Source organism: Jaculus jaculus, chromosome 12 (genome assembly GCF_020740685.1).
Source record: "Jaculus jaculus isolate mJacJac1 chromosome 12, mJacJac1.mat.Y.cur, whole genome shotgun sequence".
NCBI classification, from domain to species: Eukaryota; Metazoa; Chordata; class Mammalia; order Rodentia; family Dipodidae; genus Jaculus; species Jaculus jaculus.
In genome coordinates this window covers 107,548,598-107,571,739 of record NC_059113.1, presented here as the reverse complement: position 1 = coordinate 107,571,739, position 23,142 = coordinate 107,548,598, and the positions used below count along the sequence as shown (strand labels likewise).

Here is a 23,142-nt window from a genome sequence, read left to right as displayed (position 1 = left end):
AAAGGCAGACAGAGAGATAGCACATGAGGGGTCAGGGACCCTTCAACTACAGATGAATTCTGGGCATCTGGCTTTATGTGAGGACTGGGAATCCAAACCAACTTCCTTCTTAAAACACACTCTGCCTTGTCTTTAATCCAAAGGAAAACAACTTATTTTCAGAAGCCATGAAAAACACCGCATTCCTTTGGCACAGGAAGACGAGCAGCTCAGCTCTTCAGCCGTGAATCATTGCCTATTGTTCTCCAAACAGTAACCCACCCTCACCTGAGACTGTCAGCCAGCCGCAATCCCAGTCCAGCTTCTCCCGATGATGGAGTGAAGGGCTCCTATCCAGAAAGGGGTAGGTGATCTCAAAAAGAAGACAGGTACTGAGAAAAGCAAGCTTGATGTGACTCTGTGCTCTTGAAATCTGCAGGTGCGAAGCAGGGCAAGATGGGGTCTCAGAGCGGGGGGGCTGCCTCAGGTGTCTACTGATTCTGTCTTGGAGCATAATTGTGAATATATTACTGTATTTCCCAAATGGGCCAACCTCCTGTGCAACCAGCAGTAGACTCACCAACTCCATGTAGTGTTTTGAAGGAATCCGTTTCTGGTATCATGGCAAGTGGGACTTTGGAGAACTGAGTTGCAGAATGCAAGCTGTCATTAAGGATCGCCTTGTGCTTAACAGATCAGGGCAAAGTCGCTGTGCTGGTGTTGACTTTGGAAGACGAGTGGGGCAGGCGAAGATATTTCTTCAGGATTTAAGGTGTCGCTTTGATTTTAATAATCTCAGCAATGTAGTTTAAGCAGTGCAGGAAATTAGATCTAGTAAAAATATGTGGGACAGTGGCCTATAAAAATATTATGCTGGGAAACGTTATGAGCCCCGTGCATCAGCTTAAGCTACTTAATCTCCAGTGGCATCATCGTTTTCCACAACGTATTTTCCTGTCTGCACGCATGATTTCGCTACCTTGAGGGGTGGGGGCAGCATTAGGGGACCTTAGAAATTCAGACGAACCTGCCTTCAAATTTAAGCTTGGTCATTTGTTGCTCAATAAATTTCAATGCCCTCATTTTTAGAATGTGAATAATGACATTTATTTTTCAAAGTAATTGTAGAGGTTAAATAAAATCACCTAAAGTTCACAGGTCAAAGACTGGCATATAGTTGATAGCCAAAAACTGTTATCATGATAAGTACTTATTAAAAATGAGTCACGCCCCTCATGATAGGAGAAAAAGATGATGACATCAAATTAAAAGAGAAACTAATGGAGAGAGGGAGGGGATATAATGGAGAGCAGAGTTATGAAGGGGAAAGTGGGGGAGGAAAGGGAAATACCATGGTTTGTTGTCTGTAAGAATAGAATTTGTCAATAAATAAATAAATAAATAAATAAATATATATATATGTATTAAAAATGAGTAATGTCATCATTAAATAGTCATGTGCTATATCTCTAATAAAGGACAGTGGTTTTCAGTATGAAATCAAATGATCCGTGTTAAAGAATGCTTTCCTGGAGGTTTCATGATCTTTCAAAATAAACAAGCTGATAGTGAGTCATGCCGTCAATGCGGAGGAAAAGACACTTTTCCTGGTCATCTCATTCCTCAATAGTACACTGCTCTGTAGTTTTCCTAGGTCCCCAAATTATGTTGAAGGAGATTCCTTATGATCTATCTTTTTGAGCATCCAAGTTTGGTAATATTAGAATAGTTACTTGGGAAAGCAGTTTTCATTTACTCTTGATTTTGTTTTGCTTTTTGCATATTGAATTATTAAACTTTACAATATTATTGCACACTGCTATTGACGTTGAATCGAATGCTGGTAATAGAACTACAAATAAAAGTGTGTGGTAGGACATATCAGATTCAGGGAAATACATACGTCTTGACCCAATACATCTCTTCCTTCATTCTAAGATCACCTAAGGGAAAGAGCTGTATGGGCAGATACTTGTGACAGTGTCATTTACAACGAAAACAACTAGGAGAAGCACCCTAGCAGTGAAGTAGCTAAAATAAACTGCAGTGCCTTCTGTTCATACGCTGATGAAAAAATGTAATTATGAACATAGAAAAGAACACAAAATGCATCTCATTTCATATGAAGTAGAAAATGCAACAAAATTGGGTAATTTTTTTATTGTTACATGAATTTGAGAGGACAGAAATGAGAAAGAGATTTCTCAGTGGTTAAGATGCTTACCTTCAAAGCCTAATGAGCCAGGTTTGATTCCTCAGTGCCCACATAAAGCCCGATGCTCAGAGTGGCATATGCAGCATCTGGAGTTCATTTGTGACAGCTGGAGGCCCTGGCATGCCCATTCTCTCTCTCTCTCTCTCTCCCCTTACAAATAAATAATTTTTTTTAATTTTTTTTAATTAATTAATTTATTTATTTATTTGAGAGCGACAGACACAGAGAGAAAGACAGATAGAGGGAGAGAGAGAATGGGCATGCCAGGGCCTCCAGCCTCTGCAAACGAACTCCAGACGCGTGTGCCCCCTTGTGCATCTGGCTAACGTGGGACCTGGGAAACCAAGCCTCGAACTGGGGTCCTGAGGCTTCACAGGCAAGCGCTTAACCACTAAGCCATCTCCCCAGCCCAACAAATAAATAAATTTTTTAAAAAATCTTTAAGAAATGTGAGGGATGGCACAATGGGTAATTTTCTTCCATTGTTCATGATTCCTCTCTAGTACAGTTATGTTTGAAAGCAGACAAAGAAGCAACCTCTCTCAATGGTGGCCTGCACAGTAGCACTCCAGAGTCAGGCTGATTATTCCTGCCAGTGTTGTGACAAGACTGGTCACTGTACTTTGACCTTCTATCATTGTTTCCCTCAGGACGTGGTTGCAGTAAGTGGAGGAACTGCAAGGCTTAAGTAAGATTGGGCAGCACTCTATCAATATCTGTAATAACTGATGGTATTGGGCTACTTAGCCTACAGTCTAGATAAAATCTAAAAGTAGAAAACGTGGCTGGAGAGATGGCACATGGTTAAGGCACTTCCCTGTAAATCCTGGCAACCAGAGTTCTATTCCCCAGGACCCACGTAAGCCAGATACACAAGGTGGCGCACGCGTCTGGAGTTCATTTGCTGAAGCTGATAGCCCTGGTGTGCCCATTCTCTCTGTCTCTCTTTGCTTGCAAATAATAAATAATTTTATTTTGTTTTGTTTTTGAGGTAGGGTTTCACATTAGCCCAGGCTGACCTGGAATTCACTATGCCATCTCAGGCTGACTTCAAACTCACCTCTGCCTCCTGAGGGTTGGGATTAAAGGCGTGTGCCATTACCCCTGGCTAAAATATTTTAAGAGTAGAAAAAGAATCTTTTCTTCTAGGAAAATAAAATTGAAATGTTATTCGTATTGAAATATTATTGTAACTGCATCAAATCCTCTTTGTTGTGCCAAGACCCCTGACCAGGAGTCAAGTTCCCCAGTCACCCAGGAGTCACCCAGAGAACCGCCATAGAAGCCGAGACACTCAAATGTAAAAGCAACAGATTTCTTTATTGCAAGCCTAGACCTGGGCTCTGTCCCCACAGTCTGGCACAGCAGTAGTGAGGAAGAGAGCCCCTTTCTTTTGGGGGAAGGGGTTCATATAGGAATTCGAGCAAAGAAGTAGGGGATAGATACATGATTGGTTGAATTAAGCAGTTCTGATTGGCTTGGGGTTTCAGCAGGCAAAGTTGGGGGCAGGAGCTAGGGGCACTCCAGGCAGATGAAGTCATCTCCATTGTCGTTAAGTGGAGATTCCTCAGTTTCTAAGCAGGTGGTCGGAGTCCCCCCCCACACAACCCCTCCCTGGCAGTGGAGTGTTTCTGCAATGTCCTTGAAGTAGAGGTTCCTCAGAAACTTTAGGGGAAAGGCAGCAATTGAGCAAGCAAGCAAAGTTTACAGAAGCAAAGGTCAGCACATTAGCCAGCTAGTTCTCTATCTAAGTCAGGCCTGGGCCTATTTACTTAAAATGGTTATATTTGGTGTCTCACTCTTAAGAGAAAGGGGGAAATGTAAGCAGTTCAATGTACAGACAAAGAAATGAAAGCTGAAGAAATTGGGAAATCGCAAATATCACCTACAAAGAGTCAAATAAGAGTGAAATCAATCCGGTTGTGGTGGCACACATCTTTAATCCCAGCACTTGGGAGGCAGAGGTAGGAGGATCGCCATGAGTTCGAGGCCACCCTGAGACTCCATAGTGAATTCCAGGTCAGCCTGGGTCAGAGTGAGACCCTACCTCCAAAAAAAAGCAAAAACAAAAACATAAGCCCAAAATACGGACGATTAGGAGAGGGGATAGCAGCACTAAGGTTCTGGAAACTGCTGGGCACGCCAATGAGTGGTAAGTGACAAAACCCGCTGGGGAAGCCTGAGAGTCCTGAGTGGGGCTGGGACCTGACGGTCCTCACCAGACGCCAGGTGGGAGGCTCTGGGCCCGGGGATCGAGGAAGGATGCGAGAACAAGGAGGGTGCTGAGGTCCCTGTGTCCCCTTGCCTCTGTGTGCCACGGGGAAATAGAAATGTGACAGCTTGTTTTGTGAGAACAGAATCTCGGGTTGTAGGAAATGAGGTTCACTGAGGAATGGATACTGCACTGAACTCAGAGGCCAGGTAATGGCTTGAACAGGATGTCCCCCATGCACTCTTGGGTTCTGACTGTTGGGTCCCCAGCCCATGGCAGTTTGAGAGGTGGAACCTTCCGGAGGAGGTGCGCTGTCGGGGGCAGGCTGGGGGTGCTGGAAGCAATTCCTCCTTGCCAGAAACCAGCTCACTCCCCTGCTGCTGTTTGCCACTGGCTGTGGCAAGACTGTGAATGACCAGCCGATGCCATCTTCCACGTGGAGCTTCCGCTCGACTCTGTAAGCCAAAATCGACCTTTCATCCCGTCATCAGCAGCACGAAGGGAGCGCCAACTCGGAGCGGCTGCTACGCTCTGAGTGCTGGCCGCGGAGGGTCCGCGCGCCCCCAGAGCTGCAGCCCCGGGCTCCCCCGGATCGGACCCCGCTCTGTCCGCCCGCCAGCCGCAGACTCGCTCCAGGCCGTCTGGCCATGTAGGGAACAGGCTCAGATGCTAGGCTGGTAGGTTGGACTCCAGCCCCACTTCCCACCCTGACGATGTGCTGCTCTGACATGTGTTTTGAAGATGGGCTCAAGTCCGGGATTTGAATGAGATTATCCTCCTCATAAGCTTCTTTGCAAGAGGAAGGCGACAGTATTAGATTCAGAGAGACATGGTTGCAAGGACAGAAACAAGGCTCCAAAAAAAATGTTGTCATATGGTCAAAATGGGTCTGGTACCACTCTCCATCACGCCTGGTGACCTGCTCGCAAATTTTTGTTTCTTGTTCCCATGACCTCATGCTCTGCTGGCTTAAGAGCAAAATTTTTGCTTCCTGTTTTCACAATCCTATGCTCTGCTGGCCTAGAGGTCTTGGTTCCAGAGTGGGGAGAGCTTTTGCCAGGAGCCTCAACAAACATTCCACTGAACCGGAAGCCAAGACGTCCCCCCGGCCACTTCGGGCTCCTGAGTCAACAGGCTGAGAAAGGAGTCACAGTGCTTGCAGGGTGTCTTTGGGTTTGTTTGTTTGTTTTGTTTTTCAAGGTAGGGTCTCACTCTAGCTCAGGCTGTCCTGGAATTCACTGCATAGTCGCAGGGTGACCTCGAACTCACAGCGATCCTCCTACCTCTGCCTCCCAAGGGCTGGGATTAAAGGTGTGTGCCACCATGCCCGGCTTTGCAGGGGTGTTTTAACCAGACCAGCAGGGGGAAATTGGGCTGCTCCTGTGCTGTGGAGGGGTATGTCTGTAGTGTAGGAGATCGTTTAGGGCGCTTCTTGATGTTACCATGTCCTGTGATCAAGGTCAATGGACACAGCAGTTATGTTCTTGTTGTTGGAACAAAACACATGGCCAGAGCAGCTTCTGATGGGAAAGGACTTCTTCTGGACGGCCAGTAAAAAGTGGAAGTTTCATCACAGAGCACAGCCAGGGCGTCACATCTTGGCACTGACGGGAATCAACAATGTAAGCTCCTCTTGAACAGCCGGGGGCTGGGCTGATACACCACAAAGTCCAGCCCCGGTGACACATGGACTCTGGCAAGATGTCCCCCTCCCAGAGGTCCCGCAACCTTCCCAAACTGCCACCGGCTGGGGACCAAGTTACAGAAACAGAGATTGTAATTTTCATGAGTGTTTCTGTCCTATTTTGTTAAGATACCTGTGTTTTCTTTCCTCAGCTTCTTTACTATGTTATGTCATATTGCTTGACCTAATGTCAGAACTTAAATCTATATTATCATACTTAAATTATGAGATACCAAAAGTCTAAGAATTCTGGAAGGGATATTGTCATGTACTTCAGGGGAAATTGCTATGTGTTTCCAGTTTGTTCATGGTATAGTCATATCATGTCAGGCAGAATGGTGACCTTGTTATTGTCTTTACTTGGAAACTAGAGATGGGCTTGGGTGTCAAGTTGACAAGGGATGGGATTGTGATGGTTCATTTCTATTGTCGACTTGGTTGGATCAGTCAGTAGTCAAGTATGGGCATGTCTCTTGGGCATGTCTGTGAATGCATTTCTAGAAAGAATTAGCTAAGGGTAATATCTCTATCACACCTTTCAAGGCTCAGGGTCTAATGCGGAGGAGGTGGCAGAAAGAATGTAAGAGCCAAAGGAAGGGTAGGACTCCTTACAATGTGCTCCCTCTAGACACAAAATGGCCTGGATATCCATGACCTCACAGTGCCTGACACTACCTACCCAAGACCATCGTAAGAGGAGGAAAAGATCATGACATCAAAATAAAAGAGAGACTTGTTGAGAGAGGAGGGGATATGATGGAGAATGGAGTTTCAAAGGGGAAAGTGTGGGGGGGGAGGGTGTTACCATGGGATATTTTTTGTAATCATGGAAGTTGTTAAAAAAAATTTTGAAAAACAAAAAAAGAATTAGCTAAGGGACAACGACCTTCCTCCAGGTGGACAGCCCTTCCAGTGACAGCCTAGATGCAAAGAACTTCCGAGAAAAGTTGCTCCACTTTGCTTGGCTGCCTTACTGCTTGTTACTGCCATCTTCTGAAGACGTTTTTAGTCTCGCACAAGGACTGAAGACCAGCATCTCTCCAAGGATCTTGCTGGGAGGCGGACAGGGCCTCAGATTCTCCAGCCTGCAGCCAGCCACTGCAGGACTGCCCAGCCCGTTCTATGTAAACCAGTCTAATAAGCCCCCTCAATGATACAACGCATTCTCTCTGTTCTGTTCCTCTGCAGAACCCTGATTCCTGTGTGACTTTTCTCTTCACGGGACATCATATCTGATGGAGAAACGACTTAAGGGAGGAGCGGTTTACTTGGGCTCATAGTTCAGAGACATCAGCTCCGGTGGCAGGGCAGGCTCTGGGCCCATGGTGGTAGAAGCTTGCAGCTGACCAGCTCACAGCTCAGTGGACCAGGAAGCAGAGAACTCAGGCTGTGGGGTGGGAGCAGTCTGTAACCCTGAGAGCCCGTCCCTGAGTGACCCATTCCCTCCCAGCAGGTTCCACCTCCTAAGCTTCGAAAACCTCCCAGAATGGTTCCACCAGCTGGTAACCGGGTGTTCAAACACATGAGGCAATGGGGGCATTTGGGCTTCAAACCCTAACGGCAAGTGAAGCCGCTGTCCCTCACGTGCCTGGGCTCGTGCTTTGAGACAGCGTGAGCGCAGTGAGTCCTCCCTGTGAACTGGCTTGATTGCACACTCACAGTGCAGACATCTTGCTAAAATGTATTTATTCAAGAGAGAAAGAGATAGCAGATATAGAGAGAATGGGCATGCCATGGCGTCTACCCACTGTAAATGAACTCAAGATACATGAGCTACCTTGTGCCTCTGGCTTTACATGTATACTGGGGAATTGAACCTGGGTCCTTTGGCTTTGCAGGCAAGCGCCTTAACCGCTGAGCCATCTCTCCAGCTCTCACTTCAAATGTTTATATGGATCATTTTCACCTTCTTACCTTGAATGACTGATGATCCTTCTGTAGCACCCAGACGGGTGGCATGGGCAGGGAAGTGGGGCTCTGGAGCTCTGTGCCAACTGTTCACTGTTCCCACGTAGACACGGCGAGAGATGGGATTTTGGAGCTCATGGGACAGATTTGGCTGTGTGAAGAGGGCGACATGTTTCTAAATCTCACTGCAGCCAGAGCCCCCAGCTTCCTCTCAATGCTCCTGGGAGTCTTGCTATGGAAAATGCTTGTTTTTCTGCCTTGACCTGGACTGCCAAGTCAAGTATGTCAGCCTCCCATCTTGGAGGCTGGGCACTGGATGGTGATCCCGACTCCAGCCTTCAGCCAAACCAGTACTGCACACTGGCCAACAGATGGCGGTCAAACGCAGGCCACCAGGACAGAGCGCTTTGTCTCTTAATGCAAATGAAGTTGAACTCCACAGATAGGTAGGTAGGTAGATAGATGGATGGATGGATGGATGGATAGATAGATAGATAGATAGATAGATAGATAGGAGAGAGACAGATAGAGAGATAGAGATATATATGGAATTTTAAAACTCTATCATGTCCTATAATGATCTTGGTTTCAATGAGAACATTTCATGTACTCTAGGATTGAAAATAATTTTCACATTCATAACATTCCATCATTTTAAATTAGTAGACCATATTAGTGATTTCTCTTAGTCCAAGTTGGTTTAATTCATCTTTTATTTTTCAGTTTTTCACTCAGTGTGGCTCAGTGGTTAGGGCACTGGCTTCCGCTGACTCTCACCAAGGCCACCCTGGTCGTCTTATAAAGCACCGCGCACTGCCCTCTCGAGAGCTCCACCCCCCAGCATGGCCAGTCACCTTCTGAGGACAAGGAGTTTCAACCATTTTCTTCACTGGTGTTTTCTAAGTGCCTAGAAATACGACACGCACAAAGAAGGTGACTGGAAGAATATTTACTATGTTGCTGGGAAGAATGAAGGAATGCTTGTACCATATTTCTGCAGGGGTATCCAATGGATGATTCTGGCAAGGAGAGAAATACAAGGCTTTATGCATCTTTTCTGTTCATCTCTATGGACTTTGGATGTGGATTTGTTAGTGACTAAGCAAAACACACACCTTCCGGGACAGACTCCTGTGTCAATGAGCCTCCAAAATATCTTTTCCTTAGGGCTGGAGAGATGGCTCAGCCATTAAGGTGCTTGCTTGCAATGCCCAGTGACCCAGGTTTGATTACCCAGTACCCATCTAGAGCCAGATACATAAAGTGGTGCATGCATCTGGAGTTCGTTTGCAGTGGCAAGATGCCCTGGCTCTTTCTCTTTCTCTCTCTCTCCTTGCAAATAAACAAATAAAATTTCTTAAGAGCCTTTTCTTTATTTTTAGCTAAAACTTTGTAGTACAAACTGAACACACATTTTTGTCCATCATTTTATCTATTTATTATTTCTTTACTTATGAGGAGAGAGAAAGAATGAGCATGGATGTGTCAGGGCCTCCTGTCACTGCAAACGAACTCCAGACGCACATGCCACTTTGTGCATTTGGTTTTACATGGGTACTGGGGAATCAAACCCAGGCCAGCAGGCTTTGAAGGCAAGTGTCTAACCACTGAAGAATCTCCCCAGCCCACTGTCCATCATTTTAATCTGTTACATATGTGCCCTAAGATTCAATATGCACAGAAATGTGTCTATGATCTTTTTAAAATTAAATTACAACCTCAACTGAGCATGATTTAAAAAATGGGACCACATGTATAGGAATATGATATATAGGCACCATAAATAAAAATGTCCTTAGAGCTGGTGGCACATGCCTTTAATCCCAGCACTCAGGAGGCAGAGGCAGGAGAATCGCCGTGACTTCAAGTCCACCCTGAGACTACAGAATGAATTCCAGGTCAGCCTGGGCTAGAGGGAGACCCTACCTCGAAAAACCAGAAACCAACAAAATAAAACAAAGTGTCCTTGCTTCCTTGTGTTGGAGAGGGCATTGCTGTGGAGACGACTCCCATGCCGTCCTGGCCTGCTGAAGGTAGGAACTCTTCCCCAGACTTTCGTCTTGGCCGCGCCTCACTGGGCTTTGTACTCACCAAATGTGAACCCACTGCCTTGGCTTCAGTTTATATTTCAACAGAGCACTAGCTAGGCCTGGGCTGCCTGAGCTCTTTCCACTCACAACCCCTGAGAAATTTTTACAAGTCAAATAACAAATTAAGCCTTTGTTGAGAATAAATCATAAAGAAAATCATTTGAAAACAATTCTTTGGTATCATGTAATTTTAGTTATTAAAGGTAAAAGCATTAGATGAATGTGCGTTTTTGTTTTTTTTTTTCCAAAGGTAGGGTCTCACTCTAGCCCAGGCTGACCTGGAATTCACTCTGTCGTCTCAGGGTGGCCTTTAGCTCTCAGCGATCCTCCTACCTCTGCCTCCCAAGTGCTGGGATTAAAGGCGTACACCACCACGCCTGTTTGTACTATATTTTTATGTGAAATGACATTCTCAGTATTAGTGGTTATAAAGCTAATATTTTATCAGTCAACAGAAAAATTGTGAAGATGCTGTGGTAGTTTGTGTGTCCTCTACAGAGTGAATTCCAGGTCAGCCTGGACCAGAGTGAGACCCTATGTCGAAAAACCAAAAAAAAAAAAAAAAAATATATAGGTAAATAGATAGATATAGATATAGTAGTACAAACATATGTATGTTTAGAGCCACTTCAGAAAGTTTTGGGAATTCTGTCCAAATTCTAAGGCAAAATTCACTTAACGATTTTTTTTACGAAAGTCAAGCGAGCAACTCAAACAGTAGTTTTTTTTATTTCAAACATTATTAATCCAATCCAAGGATATATACGAATTTGGTATTTATAAGCTGAGAAATGACACTAGGAAAATACCAGCAGCCTTTGCTTTCCACAGCTGAAGCATCATGCTTCCCTGGGAGCAGAAAACTTTGCACGTACAGTGAAAACAGTCCAGCTCACCAGCTACAGTGGCCTTGAACCTGAGCAGAGGCGTTCCGAGAGGCTTTGGCGTGTCGGCCTTAGAGCATGGGCGGCAGACAGTGAACTTGTGTGTTCGGGACCCAAGGCTGTGCTGAAGTCACGTGTTGCGGCACAGACGGTACTTGAGAATCAACGTGGATTCTTAATTTGTTTGATTTTGAATTTGCGTCCCTTGTACATTCATAAACCCGGGGTCACATGGACAGCTTCCGAACTAAAGTTCCCAGAAAAGCACTGAGTCTGCCGCGCCCCCTTGTGATCTCGGAGAAATGGAATGTTGCAAGTCAGAGCCAAATTTCCTTGGGCTGCCTTTAGCTCCAAAATAGCCACTTATTGCCCACCTCTGTGTCAGAACTAACATCCTGGTGACTATCAGTTGATCAGGTATGATCCTTTTTGGAATGCAAGAACAGACCCTGCTCCCACCAACCCAAGGGCTAAGAATGTCTTCAGAGAGCATCTGAGCCTGTGGTGGAGATTCCCCCCCCCCCCTTGCTATAATCCACCTACCTGATGGTCAGCCAGTGTATTTGCAAAGTGCCTTGATCTGCCTTTCTTTTCTTTTGTAAATATAAGACCTTCATGAAATTGTTAACACATTGGAATGTGGAATTTGGGGTAACCTAAATCTGTGTTCCCAGCCATGGTCACTCATACTTGGCTCTAGAATAAACTCTCCCTTCTCCCCTCTGAGGTGAGGGCTGAGTCTTGTGCTTCGACAAGGTTTAGAGGTCACTGAGGAGCCAGAAGAGTGAAGACTCCTCCCCGGGTGTAAATGCACCTGTGCTCGTTTGGATAAAGACACACATCCAGGAGGAAGGATGCAAGAGATGAAGAGAGGCCCAGGTGAGGGGGCGCACGCCTTTAATCCCAGCACTCAGGAGGCAGAGGTAGGAGGATCGCCAAGAGTTTGAGGCCAGCCTGAGACTACATAGTGAATTTCAGGTCAGCCTGAGCTAGAGTGAGACCCTGCCTCGAAAAACCAAAAAAATAAAATTTAAAAAAGAGAGAGATGATGGGGTGGAGAGATGGCTTAGCGGTTAAGTGCTTGCCTGTGAAGCCTAAGGACCCCGGTTCAAGGCTTGGTTCCCCAGGTCCCACGTTAGCCAGATGCACAAGGGGGCGCACGCGTCTGGAGTTCGTTTGCAGAGGCTGGAAGCCCTGACGCGCCCATTCTCTCTCTCTCCCTCTATCTGTCTTTCTCTCTGTGTCTGTTGCTCTCAAATAAATAAATAAATAAATAATTTTAAAAAAAAAAAAGAGAGAGAGATGAAGAGGGGCGAGAAGAAGAAAACGCAGAGGTGGAAGAGCCAAAGCGCCCCGGCAGCCACCTAGTGTGCGACCCGGGAGTGACCGGGACCACGGGGGCCGAGACCACGGGGGCCACCAAGGCAAAGATGAAAGCTTTTGTCCAGGGAAAAGCAGGAGCTGCCAGGACTGACTCTCAAGAGCACAGCCAACCTGAGATTCCAGATAGCGGGCTTTATAGGGCTCTTCAGCTGGGGGAAGGTGAGGAAGGAAAAGCTGAATAAAAAAGGTTTCTCTAGGGGAGATCTAAGATAGCCAGGGTGTGACACCAGAACGCAGACCTTATAAAATAAGGGGGCGGGAAACCTAGGCCTGGGGGGCGGGGCACTGTTAGGCAAGGAAGGGATAAAGGCTGGGCCGTTTCTTGAGGGGTGTGGATGACCCACTTCTCTATGTATGTCTCTGTCGCTACATGGTGACTCCATTTTGGGAGCCTGTCCCAACCTAACTCTTAAGATTTCCACCAGTGTCAAAAGAAGAGAAAGAAAGGGAAAAGAAAAGTTAAGCTTTGTGGATTAGAACTCAGTAAAGCGAGCAGGCTCCACAGTGAGAGTAGTCTGTGGAAGCTGTATGGAGAGAGGGCTTGTTGGGGGACCTAGTGCATCACCTCCTTAAGGGGGTGACCATTCCTCACACCTCTCTGGCATGTCTGTAGGTGGGGGCTGGTCCCTTGACCAGAAGTGTGATTGGCTCCTGCAGGGCCTGGCTCTTCTCTTTGTCATGTTACCAGGGAAACAGGAGGTGCGGCTCTTCCTCCAGTGGCCCCTAAGCCAAGCTCCGTGACTGCTGCTCCTGAGCAGATCCTGGGCCCCGACTACCAGCAGCATGTTTGTCTCCTCCAGGATCCTGGCTCTGGGCACGAAGATAAGTATATGACCTTCTAGATTCTATCATTACTTGTGGACAGAGTACACGTGATGGGAAGGAACAGCAAGCAGGATGCTGCGGAAAGTCACACTTACCATGGGGGCGGGGCAAGTAAATCCTGTTTTTCCAGTCTCTGATTTTAGTAATCACAACACACATTTGAGGAAAGTATTTTTCTGTTTACTTACCTCAAAATAACCTTTGCTTCAGGAGTTTTATAGCCAGTGGTTCAATTGGCTTCAAAATAGGAAGAAAATGTTAACATAAATTTTATGCCTGTAGTTTTTGGCTAGGATAAAGGAGAAAATGAGTAAAATAAAAGGGTTTCAGTAGGTTGATAGAAAAAAAATCACCTTTGACCAATGACCACTTCTTGGAAGTTCTTCAAATCCTCATTAGGTTAAACAGGGTGTGAATAAAAGGCATAAAAGATAAAATTGGTCAGGAAAAAAAATGAAGAGTGCCTGAAATAGTTACTTGTCTTTTTATTGTGACAAAATACTTACAAAAACAATGTAAGGACCTGTGTGCTCGGGCCGAAGGTAGAGAGAGCAGAGGAGATCTCTCAGAGACAGAGGTAGAAGGAGAGAGGGAGGGAGGAGAGAGAATTCGCACCCCAGGGCCTCAGCCACTTCAGTTGAACTCCATGTGCTGGCGCCACCTAGAGGTCATGTGTAACATGGCACTTGCCTCACCTTTATGCATCCAGAGAGTTGAACATGGGTTCTTAGGCTTCATAGGCAAGTGCCTTAACTGCTAAGCCAGCTCTCCAGCTCTACTTTCTCTTTCCTATTCTGTCTGGGTCCTGGGCCCATGGTGAACTAAAGTTCCCAAGAAAACCTCTGCATCTGCTGCACCTACTTCCAGCAAGGCTGAATGGACTGATAAAGCTCCTGTGATTACAGAGAGATGGGATGTTGGCTGTCTTTAACCCCTTAATAGCCATTTATTGCCCACCCTTGTGTCTGAACTAACATCCTGGTGACTATCGGTTGATCAGGTGTGATCCTGTTTGGAATGCAAGAACAGACCCCCAGCTTCCACCAATCCAAGGGCTGGGGAGATGGCTCAGTAGTCAAGGCGCTTGCCTTCAGAGCCTCAGTACCCACATAAAGCCAGATGCACAAAGTGGCGCATGCATCTGGAGTCTGTTTCCAGTAGTTGGAGGCCCTGGCATGCCCACTCTCTCTGTCTGCCTGTCTTCTATCTCTCTCTCTCTGCTTGCAAATAAATAAGTAAATGTAAATTTAAAAAAAAAAAAAAAAAAGCCTGGAGGTATGGCTTAGCTGTTAAGGTGCTTGCCTGCAAAGCCAAAGGACCCACATTCAATTCCCCAGGACCCACGCTAGCTAGATGCACAAGGGGGCACACACGTCTGGAGTTTATTTGTAGTGGCTAGAAGCCCTGGTGCATCCATTCTCACTCTCCCTCCACCCCAACTCTAATAAATAAAAATAAAACAAATAGAAAAGAATATCATCAGATAGTATGTGAGGTTGCGGAGATTTCCTCACCTTGCTGTAACCCACCTTCCTGATAGTCAGCTGTTGCAGTCAAGTCTGCATTGCTGGTAGAAATCATCCAACCAAGAGCAGCCTTGGGGAAAAAGAGGTTTATTTTTGCTTGCACGCTTGAGGGGAAGCTCCACGATGGCAAGGGAAAACGATGGCATGAGCAGAGGGTAGACATCATCCCCTGGCCAACATCAGGTGGACAACAGGAACAGGAGAGTGTGCCAAACACTGGCATGGGGAAACTGGCTATAACACCCATAAGCCCGCCACCAACAATACACCGCCTCCAGGAGGCTTTAATTTCCAATTGCCATCAGCTGGGGAGACTAGCATTCAGAACACCTGTTTATGGGGGACACCTGAATCAAACCACCACATCAGCCAATGTATTTGAAAAGTGCCTTGATTTATGATTTTCTTTTGTTCTGTAACTATAAAACTGTCATGAAATTGTTAACACATTGGAACATAGAGTGGGACTAACCTAAATCTGTGTTCCTGGGCACTCATATTTGGCTCCAGAATAAACTCTCTCTTCTCCCCTCTGAGCTGAGAGCTGTGTCTTTTGTATCAACCGTGTGATGTCATCCACGTTGATGATGTCATCTACCTTCAGTCTGGGTCCCAAGCCCATGGTATGAGATCATCTACTGTTGGGGGGGGGGTCTTCCCATCTCAAGTAACCCCCTGACAGGTATGCCAAGGTTTGTTTCCTAGGTAGCTTTAGACCCTGTCACATTGACAATCGTAATAACGATCACAAACTTCCTGTTTTCCTAGGCATTCGCTCGGTTCACTGAAGTCCTCTTATAGGCTTCTCTAGCTTATAAGATTAGAGATGACTCCAAGTGCCCATCGTGCTTCATCAATCAGCAATGGCCTACGTGGTCGGAGTCTTTGTTCCTTTGAGTTGCCTATGAAGGAAGTGAAAAGATAAGTAACTGTAATACTCAAGAGGGCAGATGGCTCAGCTTAAAGCAAATAATTCCTCACTTAGTTTCCCTCTTTTATCATCTAGGTCCATCACGATTTCTTAGTGCTTATCAGGTACTCTAAATTATCTCTAAAAACATAGCTTCCAAATCACATGCTATTCATGTTCACGGAGTGAAAGCTATCTAGCCCAGTGTTGTTGCAATGCAGCTTTGAAAGAAGAACCTTAAAGCTTTTGTTCAAGGCTGGGATTCCTTCTTAAATGTGGGTACAGTACCAGCTGAGATACCCATGAAATACTAAAAAGGGCATTCAGGAAAAATGTGCACATTGAGTTTGTTTCCATGGCTGGGCACCATGGGCAAAATCAGAGTGCATCCCCTCTGTTGCAGTCAGGTTCGCATTGCTGGCAGAAATCACCAGACCAAGAGCAGCTTTTGAGAAAAGGGGATTATTTTTGGCTTACAGACTCAAGGGGAAGCTCCATGATGGCAGGGGAAAGCGATGGCATGAGCAGAGGGTGGACGTCTCCTCCTGGCCAACATCAGGTGGACCACAGCAACAGGACAGTGTGCTAAACTCTCTCCTGAGATACTCTCAGAACACTCTCCTGAGAGTGTAGACAAGATGCCACTGGCTATAACAACCATAAGCCCGCCCCCAACAATATACTGCCTCCAGGAGATGTTAATTCCCAAATGACCATCAGCTGGGAACCTAACATTCAGAACACCTAAGTTTATGGGGGACACCTGAATCAAACCCCCACATTCCACCCCCAGCCCCCCTAAACTGATAACCATCCACAATGTAAAATGCAATACATTTAGTCCATCTTTAAAAGTCCCCATAGTTTTTAATCAATCCTAATGATGTTCAAACATTCCCATAGTCCAAGATCTTTTAACTGAGACATAATACCAAAAAAAAAAAATCCCCCAAAACCCATAACAGTACAAAATAAACACTCACCCTGCAAAAGATGGCAATGGGCATAGCAAAGAAATAGTTAACCAATACAAGGTTTAAAACAACCAGGGCAAACATCAAACTCTGTAACTCCAAGTTCAACAAGTCTAATGAGTACACAGACCTGCAAGAGCTAATCTCTCTTTCCTTGTCAGGGTAGGCTATGGGGTATATATTCGGGGTTGGCTTTACCATTTTCAAATAACCTGTATTTGGGGGTTGAATTTTGTTGCCTTTGGTGCTTTCATATATATAGGGCCTTTGTCTTTTGCTTCTGTCATTATTGGGGACAGGGTCTGATCCAGATCCAGGTTGACCTGGAACCCAATTCAGAACCAAAATCTCTACCTCCCAGCTGACAAGATTACGGGTGTAGAACAACACACACCCTTAAGGATTTTGGCTTTATATGATTATCTGTTTGTTTTAATCCCCACAATTGCATATTTTGTGCTGATGATCCCTTCCAAGTCACTGCCATCTGAAAAGAGAAGCTTCTCTAAGCAAAAGTGAAAGTAGCGTTAACACATGGGTATGAACATTGGAGGGAGAGAGAAATCATCAGTGTAGATAAACAACAGTGGGCACTGCAAGACTTAACTTTGACCAGCCAGGTCAAATGAGCCAATGAGTGCAATAGTGGCATATATGTTATGGGGGAAACCAACCATTCTCGAATTGGAGGCCCATTCCATGGGAGGGAATCCATCCCTGATACTGAGAACCTATGACAGGGGAAGTCATGAGCCCTAGGGGTATAATGTCTGCTGGTGTCTGGCTAAATGTGTATACTATACTCGCCAAACTGCCCAGTAAGCACTTCTCTTAATGTTCTATCAGTGTTTTTTAAGAGTTTCACTCTGAGGCCCTTGCTAGCCTGAAACTCACTACATAGCCCAGGGCTGGATTCAAGTTGGCAGCAACCTTTTGCCAGTTTCCTCCCATTTTATACTATAGAGCATTTCACCTCCCTCTTATTTGCTTCTTATCCCATCGGACCAGGCCCTGGGGTTCACCTCTTAAGTTCCAAGTAACTTACAGAGAGGGTTTTGAAACATGGGGTTCTGTGCTCAAGAGAGAAATTAGCTGCTGTATGCTCTCTGCCTTCATTTTCAACTCCCAAGGAGGGAGATCCTGCTGAAGACACCAGAGGAGCTCTTCCTCCACACCCTTAGTAACACTTAAACACAGAGCTGTGTACTACGGCACACCGTTCAGTCAACTTTGGAAACTCCTTTTTCTACGGCTGACATGAACAGTGGCAAGTCCACAAGTCAGACTGCAAAGAACCCCATGGATGAGGCGGCCAGGAAAGGGCTGGAAAAGTTCCAGGGCAATGTCATCTGAAATGAGAGCTCTTAGTAAGCTTTGTGTGAAAGCTTATCCTGAGCCTCCCATCCAAGCACTAACCAGGCTGGGGCCTGCTTAGCTTCTGAGACAAGGTACAACCCTGCAGTGATGTCCACACTGGGCTGGGAGTGATGTAACCCGGCTTTTAACTAATGGCAGTGGGGAGGACAAAAGGAACAGAGAAAGCATCTGCAAATTGAGGCCTTGCTCACTTAGAAAGAAACAATAGCCAAGAGAGTTCTCAGTCAGGCTAGGGAGATGGCCCAGTGATTAAAAGTGCTCGGTGGCAAAGCCTGCTGACCTGGGGTCAATTCCCCTGCAGCCATGTAGAGCTGGAAGTAAGTGATACATGTGTGGTGGGCGTGCACCCACAAGTAAGTGAGCAAGCAAGTAGGAAAGTGAAGTAAATAAATGTCCAAACACATAATCCAAGACTGTGTCCTACAGTACATCTGTAAAATTTTGAAAATTAAATATTCTGGGCTGGATAAATGGCTTAGTGGTGAAGCCATTTGCTTGTGAAGCCTAAGAACCCAGGTTCGAATCCCTAGTACCCATGTAAGCCAGCTGCACAAGGTGGTACGTGCATGTGGAGTTCATTTGCAGAGTGGCTGGAGGCCCTAGCATGCCTATTCTATCTGCCTCTTCCTCTCTCTCTCTCTCTCTCTCTCTCTCAAATAAATAAATTAAATTAAATGTTTAAAAAAATTAAACACTCACTTAGAGTGGAGAAGCACCTAGCTTAGTCCCTGAAATGTGGATCTTGATCTTATATGATGCTTTCGGGCTCGAAGGATACAGACCTCAAGGCTCATGATAGAGACTCTCGATCTGACCTGGCATGTGTAAGAATTGTCACGGGAAGCCCCGTGTGAGGATTCCTGGTGCTGCTGCGTCGTGTCACACATGTTTGGAGGCTGGTGGTTGCAGCATTGGCTTAACAGCCGCATGGCGGAGGCCCACGTCTTTGATCCCCTCGAGCTTTTCCTTGTGACTAGCACTTTTTTGCTTGTCCAGCTCCTGTGCATTCTGAGGGCCAGGAAGATGGGAAAAACACCAACCATCAGACAAAAAGCCCTCTGAGGGACGGCCTCACAATCCCTGCAATTCCTGCCTGTTCCTCACTGGTCAAATGCTTATCATGTGCCCCCCTCAGCCTTGTAGTAGGTGCAAGTAAAAACTTTTGAGGTGATTTTGAAATAAAGAAATAGATAGGGGTCTCAATGGCAAAGAGCAGACTTATTCACAGTGCGGGACACGTGTCAGGTTCCAACAGCCCTCTGACCCTAGAAACCAGAGTGTGCACTGGGTGGCGCATGGCTGGGAGTTTTATTGGTCTTGGGAACATTCTGGCTGCGGAATAAGAAAGGGAGGAATGAGGACATGGCAGCTGCAAGCTGCCTGGGCAGTTTGGGGATTTTTCTTTTTTTGTTTTTTTTTGGACAGTTATTTAATTTCCCCAGGGTCAAAAGTCAGCAAGTGGCTACTTGTTACCTAAGACAGAGGGACAGAGATATCTGGGCAGACTGTGGCTCAAGCTTGTTTGCAAGTCTGCAATCTCTGGGCAACCCCCTGGCATCTGCCCAGGTTCTGTTTGCTGACTCCTTCAACAGGGAGACTGGCAAAGAACCTTTGTAGCCCTTGTAATGGAATCCACAGGGGAGGAGCAAGAAACGTCTGTGCATTCACCAGTTAACAAAGTGTGCTTTACACAATAAGAATATGGGAAAGCAGGAGTCAATTAAATAAATGAGTGTATCATGGACCTGGAGAGATAGGCAGTGATGGAAGGTGCTTGCTTGCAAAGCCTGTTGGCCCAGGACTCAATTCCCAGTGCCCAGCCACCTACACAAAGCTGGCTGGGCATTTACAGTGGAAGACACCCTGGTATGGGCATACACACATGTGTGCACGCATACACACACAAATAACAATTTATAAAAAAGACATATCATGACAACTGGAAATAAACTTTCTTGTCCTCTTGCTCCTCCTCCTCCTCCTCCCGCTTCTTTTCCTTCTTCTTACCTCCTCCTCTCCTTCCTCTCTGAGACGAGATCTTATGGAGGTCAGGCTGGCCATGAATTTGCTGAATAGCTGAGGATAATCATGAACTTCTGATCCTCCTGCCTCAACTTCCCAAATGTTGGTATAAGAGGCAGCACTCACTGCAGCTTTTAACTCTTAGTCATGTAAGTAACACGTGAATATCTGGGGAATTACCAAACAAGTCTCTAGCACCATGTTATCTCACCCCAGTACATGGCTCCAGGACAGGACTTTAAAAAGTTACTAAACTAATAATGATATTAAAATACTATGGGCTGGAGAGATGGCTTAGCGGTTAAGCACTTGCCTGTGAAGCCTAAGGACCCCGGTTCGAGGCTTGGTTCCCCAGGTCCCACGTTAGCCAGATGCACAAGGGGGCGCACGTGTCTGGAGTTCGTTTGCAGAGGCTGGAGGCCCTGGCACACCCATTCTCTCTCTCCCACTATCTGTCTTTCTCTCTGTGTCTGTCGCTCTCAAATAAATAAATAAAATATAAAAAAAAAATGCTAGACAACATTAGTAAGTACTTTGCTCTTTGATCTGATGTGGATGTGGTTAGCTCCTTCATAGGATCATCCATGCCTGTGTGGAGCATGATCTTGTGTGCTGTGCTGTCTGTACGGTACACGCTCGGGCGTGTGGCCCACGGAGGCCAGAGGAGAAGGTCGGGTGTCCCATCCCTCCTCTCCTTGCCTCCCCGACACAGAGTCTGTTGCTGAACCCTGGCAGAGCTGTCATTTTTGGTCAGGCTGGTTAACCAGTGAGCCCCGGGAATTCCTGGATCTCTGCTCATCACAGGGCTGGAGTTATGGGTGTATGTGGCCATCCCCAGCTGTTTATATGGATGCTGGGGAATCGAGCTCAGAGCAAATCAGGCCTGCATGCTTGTGTGGTTGTGTGGTTGTGTTACCCAAAGAGCCATTTCCCAGCCCCAAGCCTGAGGCCTTTTAAAGGTGTGACTGGTAAAACTAGAATACGCTTTAAGAGATGGTAAGAGTGCTGCCCAAATTTCACCAAGAATATTGTTTAGGGCTGGAGAGATGTCTCAGCGGTTAAGGCATTTGCCTGAGAAGCTGAAGGACCCCAGTTTGATTCCCCAGGACCTATATAAGCCAGATGCACAAGGTGACACATGCGTCTGGAGTTCGCTTACAGTGGCTGAATGTCCTGGCGTGTTCATTCTCTCTCTCTATCTATCTCTCTGCTACTTTCTCTCTCAAATAAATAAAATAAAATAAATTTTTAAAAAAAGAATATTGTTTAACTCATTAACCTTTTGTTCATTAAAGAACACGCTCGCAGACTTGGGCCTGACTGGTGCAGGAAGTGTGATTAATCAGTGGGGTGGGGGCGGCAACAGCCTGGCAGCTGCAGCAGCGGGTGCCAAGGGCCGAGGGCACCGGCCGGCCGCGTCACCCGCACAGCTGTCGGTCAGCAGGTTCCGCATCCTAATGACAGGTACCCAGGATTTAGACACACATGCTACAAAAACTCAAAGAGAAAGGAAAAGGAGCTACTTTAAGAAAATCCACCTTTTCTTGATCAAATTCTGTGCTTGTTCTGCAATGGTGTATATTAAGTAGTCCTCCAAATAATTAGGGACTGCTCTTAATTTTTTCTTAAAACAACTTTTTTGAAAAGAAAATTATTTTTAAGCCGGGTGTGGTGGCACACGCCTTTACTCCCAGCACTCAGAGGCAGAAGTAGGAGGATCACTGTGAGTTCGAGGCCACCCTGAGACTACATAGTGAGTTCCAGGTCAGCCTGGGCTAGAGCAAGACCCAAACTTGAAAAGCCAAAAACAAAGATAGTTTTTTTTTTAGAGAGAGAGATTGAGAATTGGTGCACCAGGGCCTCAGCCACTGAAATTGAATTCCAGATGCTTGCGCCAACTAGTGGGCAGAAACAACCTTGTGCTTGCCTTAACTTTGTGTGTCTGGCTTACCTGGGATCTGGAGAGTCAAACATGGGTCCTTAGGCTTCGTAGGTAAGTGTCCTAACTGCTAACCCATCTCCCCAGGCCTAAATTTTCATTTCATTTGTTTGTTGTTTGGCGTGTGCGTGTGTGTGCCTGTGTAATATGATGTATGTGGTATGATGTATGTGTGTGTGTGTGTTGTGTATGTGGTATGCACATGTATGTGTCCTTGCATTGCCCCATACACTCACCTGCAGGCGCCCACGTGGAACGTTAGGAGAACTGCTCCATGGCTCTTCCACCTGGTATTGTTTGAATCCAGAATCTCCTTTTACTGAGTCCAGAGCCTGCAGGGGGCTCCCCTGATCCTCAGGTCTCTGCTCCCTGCTGGATTGGGGTCGCAGGTGCACATGACCATACCCAGCTATTTCACTTGGGACCGGGAGACTTCAACTTAGGCAGTCTCAGACGCCCGCCCCCCCACCCCAGGCCCTCATACCTGCACAGGAGACACGCTTAACCTCTGATCTATCTCTCCAGCTCATGCACCTACCATTTAAAAAGACCGAAAATGAAGATGGGGAGGTAATATGATGAAGAATGGAATTTCAAAGGGGAAAGTGCAGGGCGGGGGGGAGGAGGTATAACCATGGGATATTTTTTTATAATTATGGAAAATGTTAATAAAAATTGTGAAAACAAAAATAAAGCCTGAATATGATGGAGAATGGAATTTCAAAGGAGAAAGTGTGGGAGGGGGGGAGGGAATTAACATGGGATTTTTTTATAAACATGGAAAATGCTAATAAAAATTAAAAAAATAAACAAAAAAAATAAAAATAAAGCCTGGGAAAAAAAAAGACCAAAAATAAGCTGGAGGGATGGTTTAGTGGTTAAAGCGCTAGCTTGCAAACTAAAGGACCCAGGTTCAATTCCTCAGGACCTACATAAACCAGATGCACCAGGTGGCACATGCTTCTGAAGGCCCTGGAGTGTCCATTCTTTCTCTCTCTCTCCCTCCCTCTCTCTCTCTCTCTCTATCTCTCTCAATTATAAATAAATTTTTTTTTTTTTTTTTTTTTTAGTTTTTCGAGGTAAGGTCTCACTCTGGCTCAGGCTGACCTGGAATTCACTATGTAGTCTCAGAGTGGCCTCAAACTCACGGCGATCCTCCTACCTCTGCCTCCCAGGTGCTGGGATTAAAGGCGTGCGCCACCACGCCCGGGTAA

At 46.0% G+C, this 23,142-nt stretch overlaps 1 long non-coding RNA gene across 1 annotated transcript; it reads left to right on the top strand.

Annotated features, from left to right (window-relative positions):
* Nucleotides 1-252: 252 nt before the first annotated feature.
* Nucleotides 253-9,258, top strand: LOC123453751. The gene is made up of 3 exons (XR_006632948.1): nt 253-343; nt 7,279-7,710; nt 8,722-9,258. It is a non-coding gene; the product is annotated as an uncharacterized LOC123453751 (long non-coding RNA).
* The last annotated feature ends 13,884 nt before the right edge of the window (nt 9,259-23,142 follow it).